Source organism: Diabrotica virgifera, chromosome 1 (genome assembly GCF_917563875.1).
Source record: "Diabrotica virgifera virgifera chromosome 1, PGI_DIABVI_V3a".
Classification (NCBI taxonomy): Eukaryota; Metazoa; Arthropoda; class Insecta; order Coleoptera; family Chrysomelidae; genus Diabrotica; species Diabrotica virgifera.
Genome location: NC_065443.1, coordinates 40078007 through 40104261, shown reverse-complemented (window position 1 = coordinate 40104261; position 26255 = coordinate 40078007). Strand labels below are relative to the sequence as shown.

At 30.6% G+C, this 26255-nt stretch overlaps 1 long non-coding RNA gene across 2 annotated transcripts in view; it reads right to left on the bottom strand.

Moving 5' to 3' along the window:
- LOC114336176 (uncharacterized) overlaps positions 1–23523 on the bottom strand; it is a 32000-nt gene extending 8477 nt beyond the window's left edge. For both annotated transcript variants that reach the window (XR_007698474.1, XR_003653387.2), the window contains exon 1: positions 23454–23523. This is a non-coding gene — a long non-coding RNA (uncharacterized LOC114336176). The remainder of the gene's footprint in view (positions 1–23453) is intronic.
- Positions 23524–26255: the final 2732 nt, after the last annotated feature.

Genomic DNA, 26255 nt, shown 5'->3' with positions numbered 1-26255 from the left:
CCTAAAACACAGATTTCTTTGAGCAATATCTCTTAAAAGTTAACATATCCTATTAACTTAAACATACCGGTTCACATATAAAGAAACGAGTTTTTTAAACACAACTCAATGATTTCTTACAGATAATTTCTTCAATACTAAGAAATGCATTAATGGTTACATTTAATTTTCTTATCCTATAGTTTTTATTTCTTAAATTGAAAACTACAATTATTTTGCAGTATAAGAAATATAATGTTAAGTTAATCCATATTTATATTTGTGAACAAGAAATTTTCTTGCAATCAAATAAATATTTTAAACCACAAGAAATAATTCTTCAGAAATACCCTCTGTAGTAACTGTGGTTATAAAATAAAAACTTTGTCATTAATGTCGAAATGTTACTTGCAAAGAGATTTTCTTCCACAAAAGAATTGCGCAGATTAACTAATTATGATTTAGTCGTCAGTGTTTGTCAAGATGGCGTGATATGTTCATGTTAATATAGATGGATGTTGGATTTATTGGTGTACTTTAAAAATTAACGGATATTTTGAAGGTACGTACATATATAGGTATTAAATAAAAGTAAATTGAGTAATTTAAGATGTAATAATAATATTATTGCGTATCCGAATGGTTAAAAAAGAAACATAATAGTATCTTTATATGCTTTTTAGGTATAATGATGAACGACTCTGAAATAAAGGAGCTTATTATTCCAGCTGGGAAATATGCCACAATTTAAAGCTGGGACAGAATGATATAATATATAGCTTCAGAACAATATTAAGAAAGGAGTTATTAACCAACTGCGGGGCCTTCCAGAAATGGTAGAACTTCATACATGTAAGTACCTTTTTAAAAATATGTATACTTATGTATCAACCATAATAGGTTTCTTGAATGTATCGTCTTCTATAAAAGTATACAATACAACGCTATATCAAACATGGCGGGTGCAACGCTGAGGATTTTTTCTGTTAATTTATTTGAGATAAAGAAATCAGTTAGTCTAAAAGAAATATATGTTTATGGTTAAGAAATGTTATTGCCGAAAACCGTGAATTAGTTAATATGTATTAAATGGCTTAGATGTAAACTAATAATACTTTCCCGTAATAAAATTTCTTAATGATTAGGTATGCTGTCTCTTTTAGATTATAAAAATTAAGAAAATTACATATTATTATGTCCGCTTCAATGTTTTACATTGGTTGTATTTTCCCTCTTGTTTTAGCTAAACAATGTTTATTGTGTGACTTAATATTATACAGATAAATAATTAATATTTTATTAACAAAAAGAAAAAAATAAACAAAGAAGTATAGGTTAAATAATGCCATGTTTAAACTAAATATTATTAATTATTATTAGTATTAATAGTTCTTATGTGTGGCCGTGTATTTGTTTTTTTTTGTATTTCCTAAATTTGTCAAAATAAATAGGTGTCTATATCTTTATAAAAAAATTTTATCAAAGTAAGTTTACCCTTTCTACATAATGATTTTGTTTTAGTGAATTGCTGATATACAAAGTGCTATTAACAAAAGAAGGAAAATTTGAGGAAGTTGGATTTATCTCTCCATCCCTATATTGTTGTGTAGAAGCCAGTGGTTTAAGAGTGGAGAAAATATTTGTATGTAATAATAACGTTTTATATCTTGTTTTATTAATAAATAATGATTTTACCTTAACACAATGATTTATTTCGCCGTATGTAATATCACTTTATTTTCAAGAAATATTAACTTAACTCTAAATATACGTTTATCTCTGCGAAATATATTTCTTAACATTAAATAAATTAATTATTAATATTAAAATCATAATATTCCTTACTAAGAAATATTATTGCTCACAAAGAATAGTCTTCTAATGTGTAGAAAATATATTTTTATGACTAATAAAATTAATTAACATCAAGTGTAATTTCTTTCTGATAAATGGGTTTGAAGTTTGCCAGAAAGTGATAGTTCAATCATGTTTAAGATATATTTCTTTGGCTGTAGTAGAATTTATTTGAAATATTTTAGAAAATTATATCTTACATACAAAGATATATTTCTTAGGCAATATGCCAAGTCGATCTTTCTTAAATATTAATAAAGTTTCTTTATGTCAAGAATTTTTTTCTCTCGGTGTACGGGTCATATAACCCGGTCATATTACCCGCATGCACGCCAATGATGAATATATCATTATGGATATTCATTTGTATATCTCAACCGGTTTTAGAGCAATAAATAAATCGTAAATTTATAAAAAAAATGTCAACATTCTGTATATCGGAAACGAAGTATTTGCTTCCATATGTTTAATAAGCAAACGATCATTATTTTTTCATGCAGAACTACCCCTTAAAGCTTGTCACACTTATTTAGCAACACCCCGTACGGATGAAGCACATGGCCAGTTGTTAAAGTACCTAACTTTTTTATTAACCAAAAACAGAATATTAAGAAAACCTGAGGGTATGGTTGGGTTTTGATTTCATTATTTTATAGATGCTAGAATATCCCACAAGGTGTTCTGAACTTAAAAAAAAACACAGTTTGATTGGTACACCCGGTTCATAATGACAATTTACCTGTCTAGAAACAATGCTATTACAGGGATATTATTAAAGACTAATGCTATAACATATTAACAAAATCGCTTAAATCGGACAACAGGTTTTAGGAAATTCGAGACATCAAGAATGACCCATTTGTGGGGTTCCCGTTATCACTGGCGCGCAGTGTATGTACATAGTTACAGTTGAGTCCCTGAATCTTTACCCGTGCGTCATCATTTAAAGCATACGAAATAAGTCGATGATGAGTCGGAAATTGAAATTTACTAAACGCAACAGCAAGTCACTTACTGTCACTTGCTCAGTTTCCGACTTATTATCGACTTATTTCGTATGCTTTAAATGATGACGCACGGGTAAAGATTCAGAGACTCAACTGTATATGAAAATAAAAATTACTATCTGTGAAACTTGTGAAATTTATTAAAAAAAAAAAAATTTATTTCATTTATTTTTCACTCAACGAAGTTCGATGTTATCTGATAATAAAAGTCTTCTGTATTTTTAACTTCAGTAAATGTATGGTCGGCGGACGAAAGCAGACAAGTATAAAATTGGGGTTTTTTCAGTAAGTGAAAAATACCATCTTAAATTAAACTCATAAGTAAATGTAGCTTTTATTAACTACAATGATTATGTATATAAGGTATAGCTCTGTGGTGTAGCCGTTGAATAGTATACAATCTTTTATATCCAGTGGCCAATTTTTGGAATCCTTACCCCGTTTAAACGCACGTTTTACGTCAAAATGACGTTACCACTGACGGACCCAGAATGGGTTGATTAAGATTAAAAAACCAAAATAAAATAAATCTATTTTACAAAATTTAAAATGAATTATACCTGTTAATCAAAAATATGGCCAAGACTATTAGGTATGTATGTTACCGGCCAAACTCGATTTCAGGACAAACTAGTTTGGCCTAGGCCAAACTAGTTTGTCCTATAGTACGTAGGCCAAACTAGTTTGTCCTAGGCCAAACTAGTTTATCCTGATATAAATATATACACTTCAGGCCAAACTAGTTTGTCCTAGGACAAACTAGTTTATCCTGGTATAGTAAACACTCACACTTCAGGATAAACTAGTACGACCAAGTCTAAACCAATTTAGCCGAGTCGAAAGTAATTTAGCGAACATGTAAGGACTTTTACATTAGGGTGGTTCGAAAAAAAATTTTGTTTATTTCAGATCGCTATAGTGCGCAAAAGTTGCCATTGGTATTGACTTGAAAAAAGCACTAATTATTATTTTTTTATTAATTTGTCTTCCGGTAGCGCAATGCCATCGAAGTTAGCAAAAATTGTGAAAAACCTAATTTTTTCATATATTTTTTTAACAGGCCAGATGCTTTTAATTGCGTTCCTATACCATGAATTAACTACTAAAAGTATGTAAAATCAATATAAATGCACTTACTATACATTTTTTTCATATCTTCCGGTCGCGCAACATAATAAAAATGAGTAAAATTAGTAGTTTTTGCAAAATTGCAAAGTTTGACTGTTTGGTACAATTTAATAATACGACTTTTAGAGATGGTATAGTTTAATTCAATTACAATAATATATTTAAAATCCAAGCATATAAGATAAATTTTGATATTCAAGTGGAATTCGGTCCCACAGCTTCGTCAAAAACAGCAGACTACCGAGAGGCGAGGCGAAAGTGACGAATGCCAGCGAAGCGCGCGCTGCCACAAATAAAGATACATGTGGGAATATCTCTACAATGGAGTATTTGTCTTCTCCGTTACAACGAACTGCCATTTCACCACCTTTTCCAACACTTAGATGAAAATACAACAGGCCCAATAGGATATTCCGGACCAATTGGAAAGACCCTACCTGATTGTGACAGACTACCATTTATTGATTTTAATCCTATTGATTGTGAGATTTCAAAAGTTGACAAGCGTATTCTTAGCAAGCACCAATAATTGTACTTGCTTGAGATATCAGAACTCATCAAGTCAGGACATTGTTCACAAGACTTTGTAGTGGGTACGTGATCCTAGCCCAACGTCACATTCAAGATGGCTTACTACTGCAAACCGAGTTTTGCGTTTCTACATCAGTGTGTCCAACCCTTCTGAAAATCTGAGAGAGATTGTCACATTCATTCTCAAATGTTATAATATGCCTATGTGGTTTTCCACAAAAATAAACCACAAATTCACAGATGGGCCTAGACATGATTACAAAATCATTGAATCTACAAGGTACTTACCAGAAGAGCTTCTTCAAGTTGTTGATCCCGTTTTACAACGGAACGCTTACTTTGCCCATCCCGAAAATTTACTTTTGGCTATGGCAACTGATGACAGAAACCATATACGAGAGCTGGGCTCTAGGCGTATCATGAAGGAAAAGCAAGCAATATCTGAAAGTGACTCTATCAGAATCTTTAAACCACCAAACTTAAACTTTGAAGCTAAATAGTATTAGGAAATTATCAAATGGAACACCAGTACACTGACTCCCTCTACTGCTAAGAACATTGAATAATGAATAGATAAAACATTATGTGAGCAATAAATTCAAGCCTGTTATAAGTATAGATACTTTGCCATGCCATACACAGGCAGTTGAAAGATGCGTTAAGCTAGTGACCGAAGCTTCAAGTAAAGTGTGTGGACACAGTTCCAGAGACGGCTATATTCGGCTAATCGGTCCGGATATCCTATAGTGCCTGTTGTATTTCCATCTAAGTGTTGGAATAGGTGGCGGAATGGCAGTTCGTTGTAATGGAGAAGACAAATACTCCATTGTAGAGGTCTTCCCACATGTATCTCTATTTGTGACTGCGCGAGCTTCGCTGACATTTGTCACTTTCGCCTCGTCTCTCGGTAGTCTGCTGTTTTTGACGAAGCTACGCGACCGAATTCCACTTGAATATCAAAATGTATCTTATATGCTTGGATTTTAAATATATTATTGTAATTGATTTAAACTATAGCATCTCTAAAAGTCGTATGATTAAATTGTACTAAACACTCAAACTTTGAAATTTTGCAAAAACTACTAATTCTACTCATTTTGTATCATGTTGCGCGACCGGAAGATATGAAACAAATGTATAATAAGTGCATTTATATTGATTTTACACGCTTTTAGTAGTTAATTCATGGTATAGGAACGCAATTAAAACCACCTGGCCTGTTTAAAAAAAATATGAAAAATTAAGGTTTTTCACAATTTTTGCTAACTTCGACGGCATTGCGCGACCGGAAGACAAATTAATAAAAAAATAATAATTAGTGCTTTTTTCAAGTCTATACCAATGGCAACATTTGCGCAGTATAGCGATCTGAAATAAGAAAAAAAGTTTTTTTCGAACCACCCTATTTTACATGCGGGGAATTCCCAAATTAATCACGTCCCAACAGGGATTGCAAAAAAATTATACATCGATATATTGTATCATATAATGATACATCGAATGAAGATATTGATACATCCTATAAATCATTATTTCCTTGTATAATTAGATAATATTAAAAAGTAATAAATGAATGGATGAGGTTTTTTCCAAAAATTCAAAGAAAAGATACACTTACAAATAAAATCAGGTACGAATTAATATTGTTTTCAGCAATTTTGAAAAAATGTTAAAACGTTGAATTATCCACGTTCGTCTGGCCATCCGTCCGTCTGTCTGTCTGTCCGTGAACTCAACTCCTCCGTCATTATAACAGGTAGAATGACAAATGAGGTGTCAAATGAAAGCTTATAATCCAAGGATGGTATTAAAGGTGAGAAATTTGATCTAGGTTGTCTGTCCGTCCGACCGCGAATATAACTCAATATTATTGTGTGTTTTGTTACGAATAATTATAATTTTAATAAAAAAGATTATTTTTCCAAGAACAAAGTATTTTGTTCAATTTATTTTTTATATTAAGCCGTACTAGTTCTCCGAATTACTTTCTTCTTCTTGGCTTTTTCCGATTATGAGTTTGCCGTTTTCGTCTTCCATAGCACTCTATTCTCCCAGTCGCCATCTCTGAGGTATCTATCTATCATAGCATTTCCTATGTGAGCTTTCCATCTCACAGCAGGTCTTCCTCTCCGTATTCATCCGCGCGGGTCCCAGTCCAGTAATCTTTTCGGCCACCTGTGCTCCGGCATTCTTTGTACATGCCCGTGCCATTTCATAGCTCTACTTTTACTACCACAACTTTTTTGTAATTGAGCATTCTACTTCTGTTCTGTTTCATATTTCCTCTCTTCTTATTCTATCCTACCTGGTAATTTGTAGATACAGTGAACTCTCCCTTGAACGGACAGTAGTCGTTTCTCATAAAGTATCCGTTTAAAGGAGGTGTCCGTTGAAGAGAAAAAAAATATGTTAACTTAGATGTTTTAAAAATATGTGCATATATGTATGCACATATAAAAAGAGATACTAGGTTTAATATTACATAACACAAGTTGTGGATGACCACGCAGCATTGTTTATGAAGAATTTTCTCTCTGAATTCTTCTATCAAAATATTATATTGGTACAAAATAGAATTGTGATCCTATCTTTAGAAGCCTTGCCTCCAATGCCCTTTTCTCCTTTCTGGGTATAGGTTTTCTTGGGTAATGCTCTAAACTCTAAAAAATAGTCCCATCTCATCTGCGTTAATAATAGATTTGTTCCAACACAACGAAAACCGTCCATGTAATGATCATCGTCCTGCGCAGTGAACAAAATAACCTATGGAACGTACGATATACAGACACAGAATGCATGGAACGTATTATTTTATAGTAACGTGATCGTTACATGATGGTTCTTCGTTGTGTTGGAACAAAACTGAACGCTTAGTTCCCTTGCAACTTCTAGTGCCTTTTCTTGAATCATTTTACCAGAAACAGGAATATTTTTAGAACACACTTTACAAAACCAATCGAAAACCATTATTATTTATAGGTCTAATGCAGTACCATCGGTTTTCAAAAATTTCTTTTCGCTTCCAGGTGACCGTTCTCAGAAAACTGATCGATTAAATCACTTTTATCTTTCAAAATTTCATTGGCTTGAGGTTTTCCAATTCCAAATTTTTCAGCTAACTGTCTAACATTTAACTTATGCTTCTCTCCATAATGAACCACATCGACTTTTTCTTTCAAACTTAAAAAAATCTAATAGACACAAAATTTATTATGAAATTTAATCCAAAAATAATTTTTTTAAGGAAACACTCATAAAAATACGACATCTATTGCATATGCTTAATCAGACATTCCGGTTAAAATTCTTAAATCCTTGTTCCAGACAAAACACAATTAACAATTTCCTGGTGTGGCATTTCCTTCACCGACCAACAAACACATTAAAGTTTTATTACTTATGTAGTGTTGATAAAGTGAACAGTACCAAATATCATTACGTGGACATCTGTATTGATTTGAAATAATAAATGTATTATATACTGAAGATTTATATTGTCAAATATTTGAATAAAAGTTTTAATTTTTTTCATTTACTGTCCGAATTTACACATCATTTACTGTCCGCGTCCGTTGTTAAGAGTGTCCGTCGAAGGGAGTTAAAGGGTACAGGTTCATATATGGCCGAATAATTTTTGTTTTAAAAATCGTCCGTATAGAGGAGGTGTCTGGCGAAGAGAGGTGTCCGTTAAGAGAGAGTTTACTGTACCTTCTCATAAACTCCAATTCAACTGTTCATATTTTATTTCGTATTATTGTTGACACTGGCCATTCTTCCGCTCTTGTAGGATAATATTTAGCACTATGCTATGAAAAATCCTTTTTTGTTTTCTTTTTAGTTAGAGTGTTCTTCCATATCACTCCATGGAGTGCTTTCGTGGCTTGTTTTCCCCGTACTACTTTCATTTCTATATCTTTCATACAAGTGCCATCTAGGTTTATCATTTACCCTAAATACTTAAACGTATTAGTCTTACTTTCGACTAGATTAAATTGGTTTATACTAGGCTAAACTAGTTTTTCCTGATTTAAAAACATGCACATCAGGATAAACTAGTTTGGCCTGAAGTGGGCGTCTTTACATCAGGATAAACTAGTTTGGCCTAGGCCGAAGTGTGTGTATTTATATCAGGATAAACTAGTTTGGCCTAGGACAACTTAGTTTGGCCTACGCGCAAGTTAGGCCATACTAGTTTGTCCAATTGCGCTTAGGACAAACTAGTTTGGCCTATGCCAAACTAGTTTGTCCTGAAATCGGGTTTGGCCGGTATCATGTATATAAATTTTTTAAAATATGAAAAATATATTTGCATCATTTTATTTAAAAATATTTTCTTGCAACGTCCTATATTGAAGAAAAATAATTATATTAGTATATTATTTTTTGATATTGTCTTTTTTATCTAGTAATTTTCTTGGTTTTCTCGTTACTTACTAATGCTATTGTTAGTTATAGGTACACTTAAACACACACAACTGTCAAAGTTTCAAATTATCATGCAATATTGAATTAGTTAAAAACAAATAAAAAGTAAGTGTAAAATTTACAAACTAAAATACAAACTTATAGAATCAATGTCATCGGTAGGCTGATCTCTTTTTCTCTTCTGTTCCGCAATACATTGTGCATACGTCATCCACTTACCATAACAGAGCGCCAAAATTGTTAAAAATGTAAACAAAACATAAATAGACTTCATTTTGGGATAATCTTATAATATATTTTGCATTAATTCAGTTCACTAACGTTTAAAAAGTGATATAGAGTTATAAAAACGTAATAGGCGATAGCAATCCAAAATATATTGTGATTTATATTTTCTTTTCTGAAACGAATGATAAACATAAAAATACGATGTTACTTTTAGTGGAGTCACTGAAGGTTTTCACCACCGATTTCGTTAAACCTTCATCGATTTTCGTGGAAATTGGTGAGTAGTTAGAAGATACTTCAAGGAACAAAGGTGACATGATGCCAACTTGCGCTTTTACCTTGTGGGTGGATGCCACCCCTTCTCGAGGGTGAATTTTTTTTAAGTAATACCAGAAATCGATAGAGGGGCCACTTCTAAGCAAAATTTGTTATATAAAGTTATTCACATAAATCAATACTTTTTGAGTTATTAAATATCAAAAATTTTAATTTTTCTTAAAAAAAATGCATGTTTTAAAGCCGTTTTTCACGTATTACTCAAAAACTATAACCTTTTGTAAAAAAGCTATTATTACCAAAATTAAAGATAATAAAAAATTTAATACACTCTCTACTTAAAGCACTAAACTAATGTTATTTCAAAGTGAGTTATGGGTAACTGAATGTATATTTTTCGACGAGTACTCAAATCTAAGTATTCAAGCTTACATAACGGGAAGACGATGCATTTTATATAATGTACTTTTGTTAAACACTTGTCAAAGTACTTCGGAATACCTATAAAATGAGCTCCAGTAGAAGTTAATGGCGTCAAAATTAAGCAAGTTGTGATGAAAATAAGACAACCCTTTCGATTTTTTTAAGAAAACGTGAAAAATAAAACAAACGCCATTTCCACAAAAATTAAAATTTGTAGTAATCCTCACAAGAATTTCTTTAAGTTAACATAGTTGACGATTTCAACAATTTTGACCTGTTTAAAATGCATATTTTTGAAAAAAAAGATATAATTTAAAAAAATCAGAATTTTTAAACTGATCTTACTTTTCATTTTCTTTTGATAACAACTCCAAAAACACTCAATATACGTAAGAAATCATGTTTAAGTAAATTTTAGTTTTTTCTGTTTCAAATACTTTATTCATTTTACTATTTCTGTAGAGTAAAAAATACCTGAGGTAGAAACGTTTAATATTTAAATTTTGCTGCGAGATCCATGTACCATATAATCTATGAACCTTTTATTTTTAAAAAAATAAGAGGTTTAAAAGACTAATTTTGACGTTTTTAATAGCTCTTGGAATCAACTTTTAATCAGCTTTTAGGTGAACCTTATATCTTAAAAATTAACGGAGTTATTTACAAAAAAAACAATAACATTTTTTGGAAAATTTTTTAAAAGACATTTTGAATCATTTTTGGTGCATAAATTTTAATGGTATCAACTTGTTCGAGGGCTTATTTGATATATATTTCTATGAACTTTGAAAAACGTTTAATAAGTTTATGTTATAAAATGCGCCATTTTCCCGGTATTTAAGCTTGAATACTTAGATTCGGGTACTCGACGAAATAAATATATATTCAATTACCTATAACTCACTTTAAGTTAACACTAAAAGGTTTTTGTAGTAAGGAGTTTGTTTAATTTTTTATTAGCATCAATTTTGATAATAATAACTTTTTTGCTAAAACTTACAGTTTTTGAGTTATTTATGAAAAATCGGTTAATAACATACATTTTTCTCACGAAAAATTAAAATTTTTAATCTTTAATAACTCAAAAAGTTTTGATTTATTTTAATAAATTTATATAACAAATTTTGCTTATAATTTGTCCCTCTATCGAATTGTGGGGTTATTTTTAATAAAATAATTTTCACCTCCGGGGAGGGGTGGCATCCACCCCCAGGGTAAAGGCGCAAGTTGGCACCATGTCACCTTTGTTCCTTGAGATATCCTCTAACCACTCACCAATTTTCATGCAATTCGACGGAGGTTCAACGAAATCGGAGGTAATAGCTCATATCCACCTTCAGTGACTGCACTATTTGTGGTTATCATAATATAGGTATATGAAAAATTAAAAGTATTGTAAAATGAAACTTGCGAACTTAAGTTAACAAATTAATATATTTTATGTATTTTTTACTCAACGAAGTCCGATACTTGTTACAAGTGAACCGATATCCGCTGGGAGCGTTACCTATGATCATAGGTTGTGACGATGTCCTTCCGCTCGGCAGCTTGTCAGAAGATAACCGTACGCGCTTAGATACCGGCACAACCCCACTACATGCTACCTTTCACCCGAAACCAAGGAGAAATGGCTAACGAGAGTGTACTTAAGAAGAGGAAGGAGAATAATGTAATCAGTTCCACGCTGTGTACTGAACTGGAAAGGAACTCAATAGGCAGTTGTGCAATGGATTGTGTTGGAACTCTACCGTGACAATGGTACTTTGGACTGATGCTTTGCCGGAACTGTAACCGCAGTGATCGGTAGCTGGCATCTCTAATCCGGAGCTGGCGGATCGGTAGCTGTGTGTCGATGTTTGATTATGATTGAAGTGTGATGGGCTATGAGTCTTAGGGCCGGTTGTTCGAACGCTAATCAAGAAGTTGATTATAATCAAGTACCCTTAACTATCATCAAATAACAAAATCCGTTGTTCGTACTCCAATAAATTGATTGTAATCAATTATGTTAATTATCATTATGACAATTAACATAAGTGATTGAGTAAGAGGCTAATTAATGAAATTAACAAGAACAACAAGACCAGAGTTATAATGTCAACAGGAGAAACAGAACGCGTAGAACTAAAAGGATACATACATCTATTTAGGGTTTACAATGTCTCTTTTACAGGTAGATATTTATTGTAATTACTTTTTGAATATGTTGAGGTATACCTAGCAAAAATGCGGTCCTTATTACGGAGAAGTACCAGATGTGAGCGATTATCAACAGATAAATTTTCAAAATAAAAATGTATACCATTTTTATTCAGTTCCAATGCGAGGGCAAAATAATCTTATTTTTCACTTAGAATAGGGAGCGCAGTCCAGCACTCTGAATCAATGATTTTCGACTCTTATTGGAGTCATCTTCGGAGAGGCGTAGGCCTGCTGCTCTCTCCTCGAAGTGACCAAACTATGAAAGTTTATCCCCGCATTGCAACTGACGTGTTTGGAGTAGGTGACTAGCGTCATCTGGAATTGAAAGGTAAAGTTTTCAATCCTAATAGCAACATTAATATGTAATATTGAAAAATATTAAAAATATTACTAAAAGATTTTTAAATTGAAAACTTATTGGTCCATTTCCCTGGTAACACTTCCATGGCTTCTAAAATTTGCAAGCCAGATGGATGCTGTAGTGAAAACAAGAGGGAATTCTAAAAAGTTACAATTCACAACCCCCGTCTGCATCTTGGTAAAGTTCCAACGGAAAATGGACCTAGTTACTCTATAGGAGTAATACTATGTAATATAAAATAAAAATGTATACCATTTTTATTCAGTTGCAATGCGAAGGCAAAACAATCTTATTTTTCACTTAGAAGAGGGAGCACAGTCCAGCACTCTGAATCGACGATTTGAATGAAAATGGTAGGAATAAATGCTTTGATTCTATATAAGGAAGTTACTGGCTGTCAAATATCTAGGCAAACTTTTCTATGTAGTTCAGTTAGCAGAAAAATTACGATAAGATCAGATGAATAGGGCAGGACAACATCAACGGATACAAATCAGAGATATAACACGTCAATCAAATAATAAACATAGGCAGTGGCAAACAGGGAACTGCAACAAAAGTAAAACATGTGAAAGGGCCTAGTCGGGTAAGATGATGAAAAGTGCCCCCAACTCGATTCGAATTCCATATAGGTCATCGTTTAGCATATATAGTGAAACTAACTTTCTGAAATTTTTAGCCCCCTAGGTGGTCATGTGACCCACCTAGAGCCTAATTAGGCGTTTTATGTTTTTATTTTTTATATCAGCCGCATCGAGATAAAAAATTTGTAAGATTTAAAAAGTCCTGTGCGAAATTTTTTTTTTTTTAATTTTTGGCGGAAAATTTAAATTTTAGAGCGATTTTAAAATTTTAAATGAGTATAAAAAAATAACTAAGACATTCGTTTTCACGAAAAAAATATATAACGTGTATTTTTGCATAATATCTCACCCTGAATTTTTTCAAATTTTTAAAATTGGTGAAACGCACCTTCAAAAATAAAAAACCGCATTTTTTCTTTTTTTTTTCGTTTTTTGATACAGTTTTATACATATTTTTCCAAAAAGGTAACACCGTCACTGGAGCAGGTAAAAAATTTAAAAAGAATTGGGGTTTGCTTAATAAAAATTTTTTGTAACACCATCCATTTTCAAGATACAGGGCGTTGAAGAAAACAAAATTTTACACATTTTTTACGATTTTGCCGAAACTACTGGCAACATTGTAATAAAACTTGGCGAATTTTAAGAGGTAGTTATTGTGCATGTTTTGACATACAATTGAAGATTTGATATTCGTCATTGGCGCGCTTAGGGGTAATAGTCTGAAATTTTCAAAGAAAAAAAGATAGTACGCCACTGACATATTCCAAATTAACAATCATTTTTAAATTCCCCATTCAATTTGCGATAAAAAAACTATCTTATCATTTTTTCATACGAGGCCCCGTTTTGCTGCAAAAAATAAAATATCTTAACGCTTCCAAAGTATTCGAATTAGTTTTTATAATGGACGTACGAGTTTAGGTATTTATGTATGTACATAGATTAGGCCAGGGTAATAAGACAAAAATATACCCTGTTCGTGACACTTCAGCAACCAGGTTACTGAAGCGTTTTTTCGACAAGTAATACCTATAGGAACAAATTGTAACTATTTCCTGCGTAGGATCCGGCGGCCATTTTTATTTATAAACAATTAACTGTCAAAAAATGACATTTTTCCCTTTTTTTTCATATAAATGGAAAACAGTAAAACTTATAAGTTTTTTAGTACAAATATCTTTGAGATTATGGAAAAAGTTTTGAAATGGCATATTACAAAGTTTGATATACTCATTTATTGTTAATATAATTGCGAATAAAGGTCGGAATTGCAAAAAAAATTATTTTCGCAATAACTGTTGTAAAAATTAGTATACAGGTTTGAAATTTTTGTCAAATGAGGGTTCTTTGGTGCTTAATATGTGATAAAAATTTCAAAGCGATTCATTCCACTGTTTAAATTTTATTCGAATTGTTTATTTCAGAGAGCATTTTTTTTTGCAATAACATAAGTCAGAAAAAAATGTCGTTAGAACAGTTAGTATGGTGGTTACTGGATATTTACTATACTGGAATGGGGTTTGTTTAACAGGAAGGCACTATATACTCATAACTACTTTATTTGATAGAAGTAATACCACATAAATGTATTCAGTTGATAATTGACATTATTCTGCTCTAACGGCAGCAACCTCTCAAACCTAACTAACTAATTCGACTCAACCTCTAATGACTCTAATCTGATCGTGTTCCCATATTTATCAAATACTTCGTTTTGTAAATATGTTTGTATATATTCTCGTTAGTGTGTCAAAATGAATAATCACAACCTTGTTGAGTAAGCAAAACGTGGACTTTAACTAAGGTGTTCTACTTTGCAATTATTATAAAAAATATGCGTAATATTTATTGTTTTATAAATAAATATCTGACGAATACTTTAAGGTAATTTAAGGATTTCTAAAATATCTAAATAATGAGATAAATCCCATTATATCATCCCCCTTAGAAAAGAAAATTTTGTGAGCCATGTACCGTGCTTCCTTTTTCCTCCCCGAAGAGAAAAAAATTTTCTTACTATCATCATCAACTGTCTACGTTATATGTATAGATTTATACAAATTTTTACAAAAAAAATATATAAACAAAATTTACAAATATATACAATTTATTTCACTAATTATCAAACATCGTCTATTCTTAGTTAATTCTTTTCTTATGACTCGCGAAAATCTATACTCAGAAATTGTATTTTATGCTTTACTTTGATTTCAGAATTTTAAAAAAATTACAACTCCTACATTTAAACTTACTTGTTAATTCTACTTCTTTTACATATTCTTCTATTAGAAATTATCTGTTTTTTCTTGTTCTTCTTCTTGTCCGGTACTTTACTAATACATATTTTTTATTTTCTTTATACTTTCTTCATAGTGTACTATTAAACATAATTCTTCTTCTTCTTCATATTTCTTCATTATTTCTTTATCATTTACTTTATATTTCATATGTATTCCTTCCTATATTCGTATTATTTTCATAATTCTTCATTTATATATATCATTTACCTTATAAATTCTTAATTTTCTAACCCGATGGGTAGTTTTTCGCAACTTTATACCCTTGAATTTGCTTCCGGTCCTTTTGCACGTCCTTAGTCGTGAGAAGGTTTGTTCCAAAAAGACAAAATGGATAGTTGTGCGCTTAAAAAATCTACATTTTGCATCCCTAAATTCCTGTCTGAACCTAGTGCTCCCCCTTAGTTGAGAATAGGATTACTTCAAAACAAAAACTGGGTATGCTAAAATCTTCGAACTTAAATTTGTACTTTTCTCTTGACAAGAGTCTGTTTTTTTATTGTTTAGCGTCTAGATAGTCTCAAATCAATTATGCTTTTACTATATAAAAATCAGTTACCTCATTAATTCAACATCATAAAACACCAAATCATATTTATACCAAAATTTGACTGATATTTACAAAAAATTGAAATAAAAAAGTCGGTATTAAAAAAAAATTCAGCATTCAATTATGAAAAAAATCGAAAGAAAGTGTTAATAAAAATAGACCATATTCTGTTAAAAAATATATCATGAAAATCTCCTACTAATGAAAATCTCCTGAAATATCATGAAAATCTCCTATACATAAAGAAAATTTCAGCTTGCAATTGCTGAGTACCTAATTAATATTAAGTCTGGACGTCCATTAAAATATTTACATTAAAACTACTAATGAGAAAAACCTACAATAGCTAAATAGTTAATCTAAATTTTTGTTACTAGTTAAATAGAAGTTCAGTTTCTTCACGCGAATAGTCACTTTTACGTCACAAAAATAATCTCTATTTCTTTAATTGAAATACAGTCTTACATGACCTCATTCGAATAAAATAAGTATATCTATATTATAGAAATTTACAGTTATTTTATATGTTGTACTAATAATTATGTTACTTGAAGCCATACAAAATATTCTTCTTAAATAGTACTTTACTGTAGGTACTAAGGTACTGTAACTTTTTGTACTGCAGGTACAAAATTCTCTTCAATTAAGTATTCTATTTTTCCAGATCTTTTGACATTAATCTTCTTCAAATTATCCTTAATACTTGCCTTTCTTCTAAGATAACTTTTTAAGTCTTAATTTTCCATATTCTTTTGTCTTTTTCCTCAAATGGGATTTTCTTTTCCTTTAATATAACTCCGTTACTTCAATGTATTTGTATAACTTGTTTTGTTTTTCTTTTTCTTCTTATATCAGTTCATCACCATTTCTTAACTGACTTTCTTTTCCTCACAAAATCATTGTATATAAATAATTTACTCTCTCACGAGGAAATTCGTTTACTCAATAAAAATTCCATATGCCATTATGGCAGTAGTTGTGGGCTCTCTCACGAGGGCGAATTTTATTAGTCCTATGTACGTGGTATAATCATACTCCTTGTATATAAAAATTGAAAATGGTTATTCATTTAAAAAAAAATAATTTCTATTCCATAGTCATTTTTAATTTTTCCTTTTTAGGATTCTTTTCTTGGTATTGTCATATTTATCATAAGTAAAAATCTTTGCATTTACGTGCATTTCTCAACAAAAATTTCCATTGATTGAGACATTTCCGTCTCCAATATAAGTCCTTTATGCTGGATTTTCCAATTTCTTTCCAACATCTTAAAATACTTTCTTTTGTCTTTCCTTATAAACATAATATATTGTTCGAATACCAATATCTTATATTTTTCAGGTTAATTTTATTTATCATAATAACTTTCTTCGTAAAAATTTGTCGTTTAGCGAATTCCTATGTAGTTCATTCGTTTAAATTTTCAATGTCAAACATGTCATATCATCATAATATTATACTCGAAGTACTTAGTTTAAAAATAGTAAATACTGTTATAAACAAAATAAGTTCCGTATGCAAAAAGTGCAGAAAAAGCAGAAATACATCAATCAAAATAAACTTATTTACGTACTCGTATGGTTAAAAGTATTTATGTTATTTCTTACCATATAAAATATAAGAATTGTTATATTTCTATTAAAATAAAACTATCAATTAAGATTATCTATATATGATATGTAATTCTCAAAAAAATCTTCTAAGTTAGTGAAATACTTCTAAAACTTAATAATATACGAAAAATTTGACCTAATTTAATTATATTAAGTGAAAATTAATAATTCTAGTTCTTCTAAAATGATTATATTTATACTATATTAATAAAAAAAATTCATATCTGTGAGACTGTATATGCAATTTAAAAAAAATAGCTAAAAAGTTACTCACGATTAGGTACACATTTGTCCACTAGGCATTGTCCATTTCTTTCCATTTGTCCTCTTGCCGTTTGGGCGTGGTCCCAAGTCTCCAAACCTTCGTCCATGTCGACGTCTACCATTTGGACACCGTTTTCGTTGGCCTCTCCAGCTCTATATAGTCCGTCCCATTCCATCTAACGATACCAATTAGTATGAGGATTGGTACTTTACCCCAAATTTTCTTCGTTTCCTCCAGTTTTTTGCCATCTTTCCTGTTTTCTACTGCTTCAGAAGTCCTAGTTCGTCACTCAGGTCGCCATATGGTGGTTACTGGATATTTACTATACTGGAATGGGGTTTGTTTAACAGGAAGGCACTATATACTCATAACTACTTTATTTGATAGAAGTAATACCACATAAATGTATTCAGTTGATAATTGACATTATTCTGCTCTAACGGCAGCAACCTCTCAAACCTAACTAACTAATTCGACTCAACCTCTAATGACTCTAATCTGATCGTGTTCCCATATTTATCAAATACTTCGTTTTGTAAATATGTTTGTATATATTCTCGTTAGTGTGTCAAAATGAATAATCACAACCTTGTTGAGTAAGCAAAACGTGGACTTTAACTAAGGTGTTCTACTTTGCAATTATTATAAAAAATATGCGTAATATTTATTGTTTTATAAATAAATATCTGACGAATACTTTAAGGTAATTTAGGGATTTCTAAAATATCTAAATAATGAGATAAATCCCATTATACATTCCACGGGTGTCAAATGAAAGAGCATGAGCTATATTTTCAAATTAGTTTAAAAAAAGCGAATAAAAAATGCATTTATTAGTAATAAATAATTATGCAAAAGTATCGTAAATCTTTCCTTATAAACTTTTTGGATAACTTTTTCCAAAAAAATTATCTTTTTTACCCTGTTTTAAGTTCACAACTACCAAGTAATGTTATTTATATCATAATTGATAAAAAATTGTAATAAATATATATAATTTCTTATATAACAAAATAAAAAGTTTATAAGGAAAGACTTATGATACTTTTGCATAATTATTTATTACTAATAAATACATTTTTTATTCGCATTTTTTAAACCAAGTTGAAAATATAGCTCACGCTCTTTCACTTTACACATGTGGAATGGTTCTAACGTCATTTTTTTCTGACTTATGTTATTGCAAAAAAAATGTTCTCTGGGATAAACAATTTAAATAAAATTTAAACAATTGAATGAATCGCTTTGAAATTTTTATCACATATTAAGCACCAAAGATCCCTTATATGACAAAAATTTCAAAGCTGTACACTATTTTTAACAATAGATATTGCAAAATTAATTTTTTTGCAATTCCGAACTTTTTTTGCAATTATAATAACAATAAATGAGTATATCGAACTTTGTAATACGTCATTTTAAAGCTTTTTCCATAGTCTCAAAAATATTTGTATTAAGAAAACCATAAGTTTAATGTTTTCCATTGATTTGAAAAAAAAAACGGGAAAATGCCATTTTTTGACACTTAATTGTTTATAAATAAAAATGGCCGCCAGATCCTACGCAGGAAATAGTTACAATTTGCTCTTATAAGTATTACCTGTCGAAAAAACGCTTCAGTGCCCTGACTGCTCGAGTGTCATGGGAAAAACCTTATTACCCTGGACTAGATGTAGAAACTACTAATAGAAGTTCGAATACTTTGTAAGGGTTAAGATGTTTTATTTTTTGAATAAAAATGGCGCGTCGTATGAAAAAATAGAAAGATAGATTTTTTGTCACAAATTAAACGAGGAATTCAAAAAGGATTGTTAATTTGAACTATGTCAGTGGCGTATTATCTTTTTTCTTTAAAAAGTTTAGACTATTACCCGTATACGCGCCAATGATAAATATAAAATTCTTAATTGTATGTCAAAAAATTCACAATAACTATCTCTTAAAACTCGCCAAATTTTATTACAATGTTGCCAGTAGTATCGGCAAAATCGTAAAAAATGTGTAAAATTTTGTTTTCTTCAACACCCTGTATATTGAAAATGGATGGGATTACAAAATATTTTTATTAAGCAAACCCCAATTATTTTTCAGTTTTTTACCTATTCTAGTGACAGTATTACTTTTTTGAAGAATGTGTATTAAATTGTATCAAGAAACGAAAAAAAAACCGAAAAAATTAGGTTTTTTATTTATAAAGGTGCGTTTCACCAATTTTAAACATTTGAAAAAAAATTCAGGGTGAAATATTATGCGAAAATACGCGTTATATATTTTTTTCGTGAAAACGAATGTCTTAGTTATTTTTTTAAACTCATTTAAAATTTTAAAATCGTTCTAAAATTTAAATTTCCCGCCAAAAATTAAAAAAAAATTTTTTCGGACAGACCTTTTTAAAGCTTACAACTTTTTTATTTAAAGTTTTTCGCTAGTTCTCGATGCGGCTGAGATAAAAAATAAAAACTTAAAAAGCCTAATTAGGCTCTAGGTGGGTCACATGACCACCTAGGGGACTAAAAATTTCAGAAAGTTAGTTTCACTATATATGCTAAACGGTGACCTATATGGAATTCGAATCGAGTTGGGGGCACTTTTTATCATCTTAGCCGGCTAGGCCCTTTGTCATGTACCTACGTAAAAAATTTGTATGTAGGTCTTGTACAAGCAAAATTAAAAAAATTTGCTATTTACTGTATACATTTTGCTTAAATAATTAAATAATTTATTTAAATTAACTAAATATGTCTTTTATTAGTAGGTGTTTTTTCTCAAAAACTCAATATAGTTTTTTTTTCAAATAAAAAAGGGTACAAAAACGACTGGCGATAGAAAATTCTAATACCCGTCATCTTGACCGCTCCGGTGCTTCTAGGTATGGAAAAATGCTGGTGCTTCTAGTGTAAAGTTATTGTGAGTTTTTGAGGCGTAAAATTTTGGAAATCTTATTTTTAAACAAAACTGAACATTATTATGTAGATAATAATAAAATGTACAAGTTTCCTATTTCTTTTAGTTGCTCGTAAATTCGGCGTCTTAATTGTTCTTCCTCTTGGGCTTCCCAGCTTCCAACACTAGTCCAAAAATCCTCTATTGGGAAAGTCTGCGGCAAGTTTGGAGGATTTTTGTTTTTGTGAACAAAGGGTCTTTGATGTTGTAGAAACCAGTTTTGGGTATCTCTTGGGTATAGTATGACGCTAGGTCTGAAGGAGTTGCGCTTGAAAGTTTTTGGGCCACTTACGTCTCTTTGGATATTTAAGACCATTCCCCCCAATTTTAACAATATCTTACTCTTAGAAGATCTGTATTGAAGAGTCATTATTCTGGTTTACATTAATTCCTTAATTTTTCAACAAAAAAAAACACGTTTTAAAAATAAATATTTTGTTGAAAAAAAGAGTTTTAACAAAAATATAGCAAATTAAAAATTGAAAAAAATGATGTATGCATGAAATCTGTAGATCCAGTAGAAACAAAGTTCTAGCTAATGAAAAATAGGTTCATATCCGTCAAATTTCAAAGGTAATTATTTCAACGTGAAATAGCAAAAAAATCATGCAATTTTTGGAGAAAAATCATTACAACTTTTTAAAGTGTTTAAAAAAATATGTATGTCTGTATTTTAAAAAAGTTTATAGAATCAAAAGAAAAATGATTTCTCTTTTTTGACAAAAAACTCGGGAAAGTCACACCTTAATTACCATTTTAAATCAAATTAATTCATTACCGCTTCATAAGTTACTTTGCTCATGTATTATTTATATGATCTGTAGTATCATCGGTTCAAAGCTGCAAAGGGGTTTTTTCTTTAATGAATATTTTGGATTTTTTGCTTTTTTGGAAGGCAAAAAATTGTTAAGATATGACTGTTCTAAATTTGCATACACTCGTGATTATTGACTAGTTCAAGTCCTTTTAATTGCAACCCCTTCAAAAATAAGCACTTTGAACCGATGAAACTTACAGACATAAACGACACATACACGAGTAAATCAACATTGAAGTAAAATGGATTAATTTCATTTTTGATGCTAATTAGGGTGAGACTTTCCCGATTTTTTTTTAACAAAAAAAAAAGAGATTATGTTTATTTTCAGCGTAACTTGCTTACTTTTGATGCTATAAACTTTTTTAAGAAACAGATATACATATTTTTTAAACAGTTTGAAAAATTGTAATGATTTTTCTCCAAAAAGTGCATGATTTTTTGGTTACTTTACGTTGAAATAATTTACTTTGAAAATTGACGGATATGAACTTATTTTTCATTAGCTAGAACTTTGTTTCTACTGGGTCTAGATAGAGAGTTCATGCATACATAATTTTTTTCAATTTTTAATTTGCTATATTTTTATTAAAAATGTTTTTTTTAATTCTTACTTTTTGAATTATTTGTCACCGCCTAAAAACGTGTTTTTTTATGAAAAATGAAGGTATTTACTCGAAATAACTCGAAAAGTATTAACTTGGTGAAAAAATGCTATAGAACATAAGGTGCTTAGAAATCGACGTTTTATCCATTTCCGAACTTACTTTGAACATATATTTTTTCACCCCTTATAACGGTGAAACTCACCATCGGGACCAAAGCACACAGAGGCCCAATATAATTTTTATTTTTTGACATGTTATCTATGTGTTTGATAAATTTCATGTCAATCCAGGTTGTGCTTTAAAATTAAAAGCAAAAACCTTGATTCAATGTATTGTAAGTTGCTAACAGTTGCTAAGGGCAACCGACACAATAAATCACATTCGTAACGAAAAATAAATTTCCACTACATTTTAAAAATCATTTTTAATAATTAAATGTAATTTTCGGTTAAAATCATTTCTATTTTAAGATAATAAATATAAGTCTTTCTTTAGTCAATGACTGTGAAATAATTTCTTAATTGTTATAAATAAAGTCACTACTATTTAAGAAAACAAAAACAATTATCTCGTCTTCAGTTGGTCGTAGAAAATTTTTATTTAGTTTTGAATCTTTATTTTGTCTTCAGCAACAATAAACTGCAAGCTATAATCTCATAGGATGTACAGGGGCGGCTTCAGATCTAAATGTTTATTACGAAATTTGCCCACGTATTTTCAAACCCGAAATAAGAGGTTTAAAAATGTTATATGCATTTATTTACATCAGAATATGAAAATATAAGCCAGTAGAAGAAGAGTGAATTTTGGATTAACTCTTTACGATTTTTTTAAGTTACTGCCTTTGACATTAAATGTTAAATTTTAACCTCTTGGGATAAACAAATTATAATATATAAGCAACAAGTTCACCAAACGGGCTCTACAAATTTTTTTATGTTTGGTTTTGAAAGATCTTTATTTTAAAGCCTTAAAAATACAGAAAAGTTATTTTTACAATAAATAATGCAATTGCAAAAAACGGCCATTTTGGATGTTTCGCAGGCTGTTTTGCAATAACTAATTAACTAAATTAAACTTGCCATATCTCAAATTGTAGGTCTTTTAATTTACTACAATTTTTTATTTAAAAGTTTTTCTCTAAAATGAATATCCTAAGCTGGAAAATTAAAAATCTTTAAAAATTGCAAATTTAACAAATAAAAAACGTCATAAATAAAAAACCGCACAAAATTTTTGGTTACATTTTAGTATAACTTATTCCTGCCATCGTCCTTTACAACACCTGGTAGGTTTCAAAAATTCCTGAATTATATCACGTGTTTTCACCCACAGCCTGGAGTAATAGTTTAATTTTACCTGTAGTCTAAGCAATCACAACAGTAACTTTCACCCACGATGGTCGAAATTTAAATGCCAAGATTTTAACAAGACACCAGAAATACCAGTTTGATCACCATAGCAAATAAAAATATTACCATAGACCACGGAAATGTAGAGTTTTGATCAAAATTTAAATTTAAATGGGGTTTTTCTCATAAATATGTATACACAAACAAGCCTTATTTTATTAAATTTATCTACGAAAATATCCATATTCGGGACACTGTCGATATTACGTACATTTACTTTAAAACGCAAAAAATACTACCAAAATCGTAATTTGACACCAATGTATAAACATCGCGATTTAACCAAAATTTGCTACTGATGATAGAGATAGTTACTGCTATGAAACACAAATTAGACTTTGTTAGTAAAAACATATTGTGATGTAAAATGTTTGTTGTTTCAAAATAACTTAACAATTATGAATGATACCAAAAATCTCAAAGAGTAAGAAAATGTAGGTTTTGCTGATTTGAATATTTCGGATTTTTTGATTTTACCTTAGGCAAAAATTGATTTACATATGGCTCTTCAAAATTTGCATACACTCGTGATTAGTGATTCATTCAAGCCTTTTCAACTACAGCCTGACATTCGTTTGAGTTTAACTTGCTTAATTTTGATGCTAGAAACTAAAAAAATAAAGCTTTTTAAACACCTTGAAAAACTTGTAATGAGTTTTCCTCAAAAATGTTTCATTTTTGGTTATTTCACGTTGAAATACACTCAGGTGCAAAAAATCTATCCACTGAAAATTTGGTCATTTTTGATGTCTCGAATTTCCTAAACCTCTTGTCCGATTTAAGTGGTTTTTTACCATGTTATAGCCTTATTCATTAACAATATCGCTGCGCTGTAATAATATTGTTGCTAGACAGACAAACTGTCATTGTGTACCGGGTGTACAAATCAAACTGTGTTATTTTTCTCAAAGTTCGCATCACTCTGTGGACTATCTAGTCCACAAATCGTCAGTTTGTAACAAAAATTGTACATCCCGTATCTCGGACAGCGTTTGGGAACATATGATTATATAGGAAACTGTCATTATTTTCATGTGTAAAATTACCCCTTAAAGTTTGCGGCACTTATTTCGAAACACTCTGTACTGATGACGAACATGGCCAGTTGTTAAAGTACCTAACTTTTTTATTATCTAACATAAGCCAATGAATCGAAACTCATAATGTTAAGAAAACCTGAGGCTATAGTTGGTTTTTAATTTCAGTATTTTTTAAACGCTAGAATAGTCCACGGGGTGATGCGAACTTTGAGAAAAAACACAGTTTGATTCGTACACCCGGTATACAATGAAAGTTTACCTGTCTAGCAACAACATTACTACAGCGATATTGTTAATGAATAAGACTATAACATGGTAAAGAAATCACTTAAATCGGACAACAGGTTAAGGAAATTCGAGACATCAAAAATGACCAAATTTTCAGTGGATCGATTTTTTTGCACCCGAGTGTACATTTGATTTGGAATTTGACAAATATGAACCTATTTTCCATTAGCTACAACTCTGCTTCTAATGGTCTAGAGACCTCGTACATACACAATTTTCTTCAGTTTTTTATTTTTTTTTTTTTTGGTTAGAATGTTTTTTCGACAAAATACTTTCTTTTTGAGTGTCTAAGATATATACCGTCAAAGAAAGTGTTTTTTTTTGTCAAAAATTAACAAATTCCTTCGCAATTAACTCGAAAATTTTAATTTAGTGAAAAAACGCTACAGAACTACAGAACAAAATTTTCCGTAGTATTATTCAGTTTATCCATTTCTGGACTAATGCTGAACGTATATTTTTTAATCCCGAGAAGGGCTAAAACTCACTCCCAGGGCAAAGGCACACATCGTCACAATATCACTTTTTTTCTGTGACATGTTAACTATGTGTACATATGCCAAATTTTATGTTAATCCAAGCGGTTCTTTAAAATTTGGAGGTTTTGCAATATTTTACTGTAAGTGAATGGAGTGCCAATACCAGTACCAATATTATAAAGACATAATATCTATTGAAGAAGAAGACAGAAGAAGTAGAGGTAGACCACCTACACGATGGACAGACGACGTCAAAAGGATTGCTGGGATTTGGTTGCAGAAAGCCCAAGATCGACAAAACTGGAAGAAATTAGGGGAGGCCTATGTTCAACTTTGGATGCAGAAGGCTGGATGATGCTGAATACCTATCTCAGTGATCTCAGACATTATAGCCCTGTTTATTTTGACAGAACATTAGAAGGAAATTTTAATTTAGACTGAATTACCACTTCAAAAACAATAAAAATATGACATAGTCTCTCTTTTCTCCTGACCCTTCATTTAGCATAAAAATCGTAAAAAATGTATTTCCTAGATTAAATGGCCTACAGAGTAAATTTACTAAGAATATTGGAAAAAGGTCTTGTTATCCAGGAACGTTTAGATACAAATAAAACGAGATTATATTATCTTTTATTTTATTATTAAAAAATATTTTCGGTCGTCCTAGTGATGGCTGTTCCAAATATAATAGGATTCTCCAAAAATCTATCTCCTTTTTGGTGGAACTGAAAAAATAAAAATGATAGTAAACAGATACAAAATAATATTTTATATAATATACCGCGTGTCCAGAAACTCTCCCGACAAAAGAAGACTGGAGATTCCTAGTGCGGCAGATTCGTGTCGCACTATTTAGTCTAGGCGCCAAATAGAGGTCACCGTGTCCTTTTCAATTCTGATGGACAAACTCAACGGTTTCTTATAGATTTTTGGCTGCTG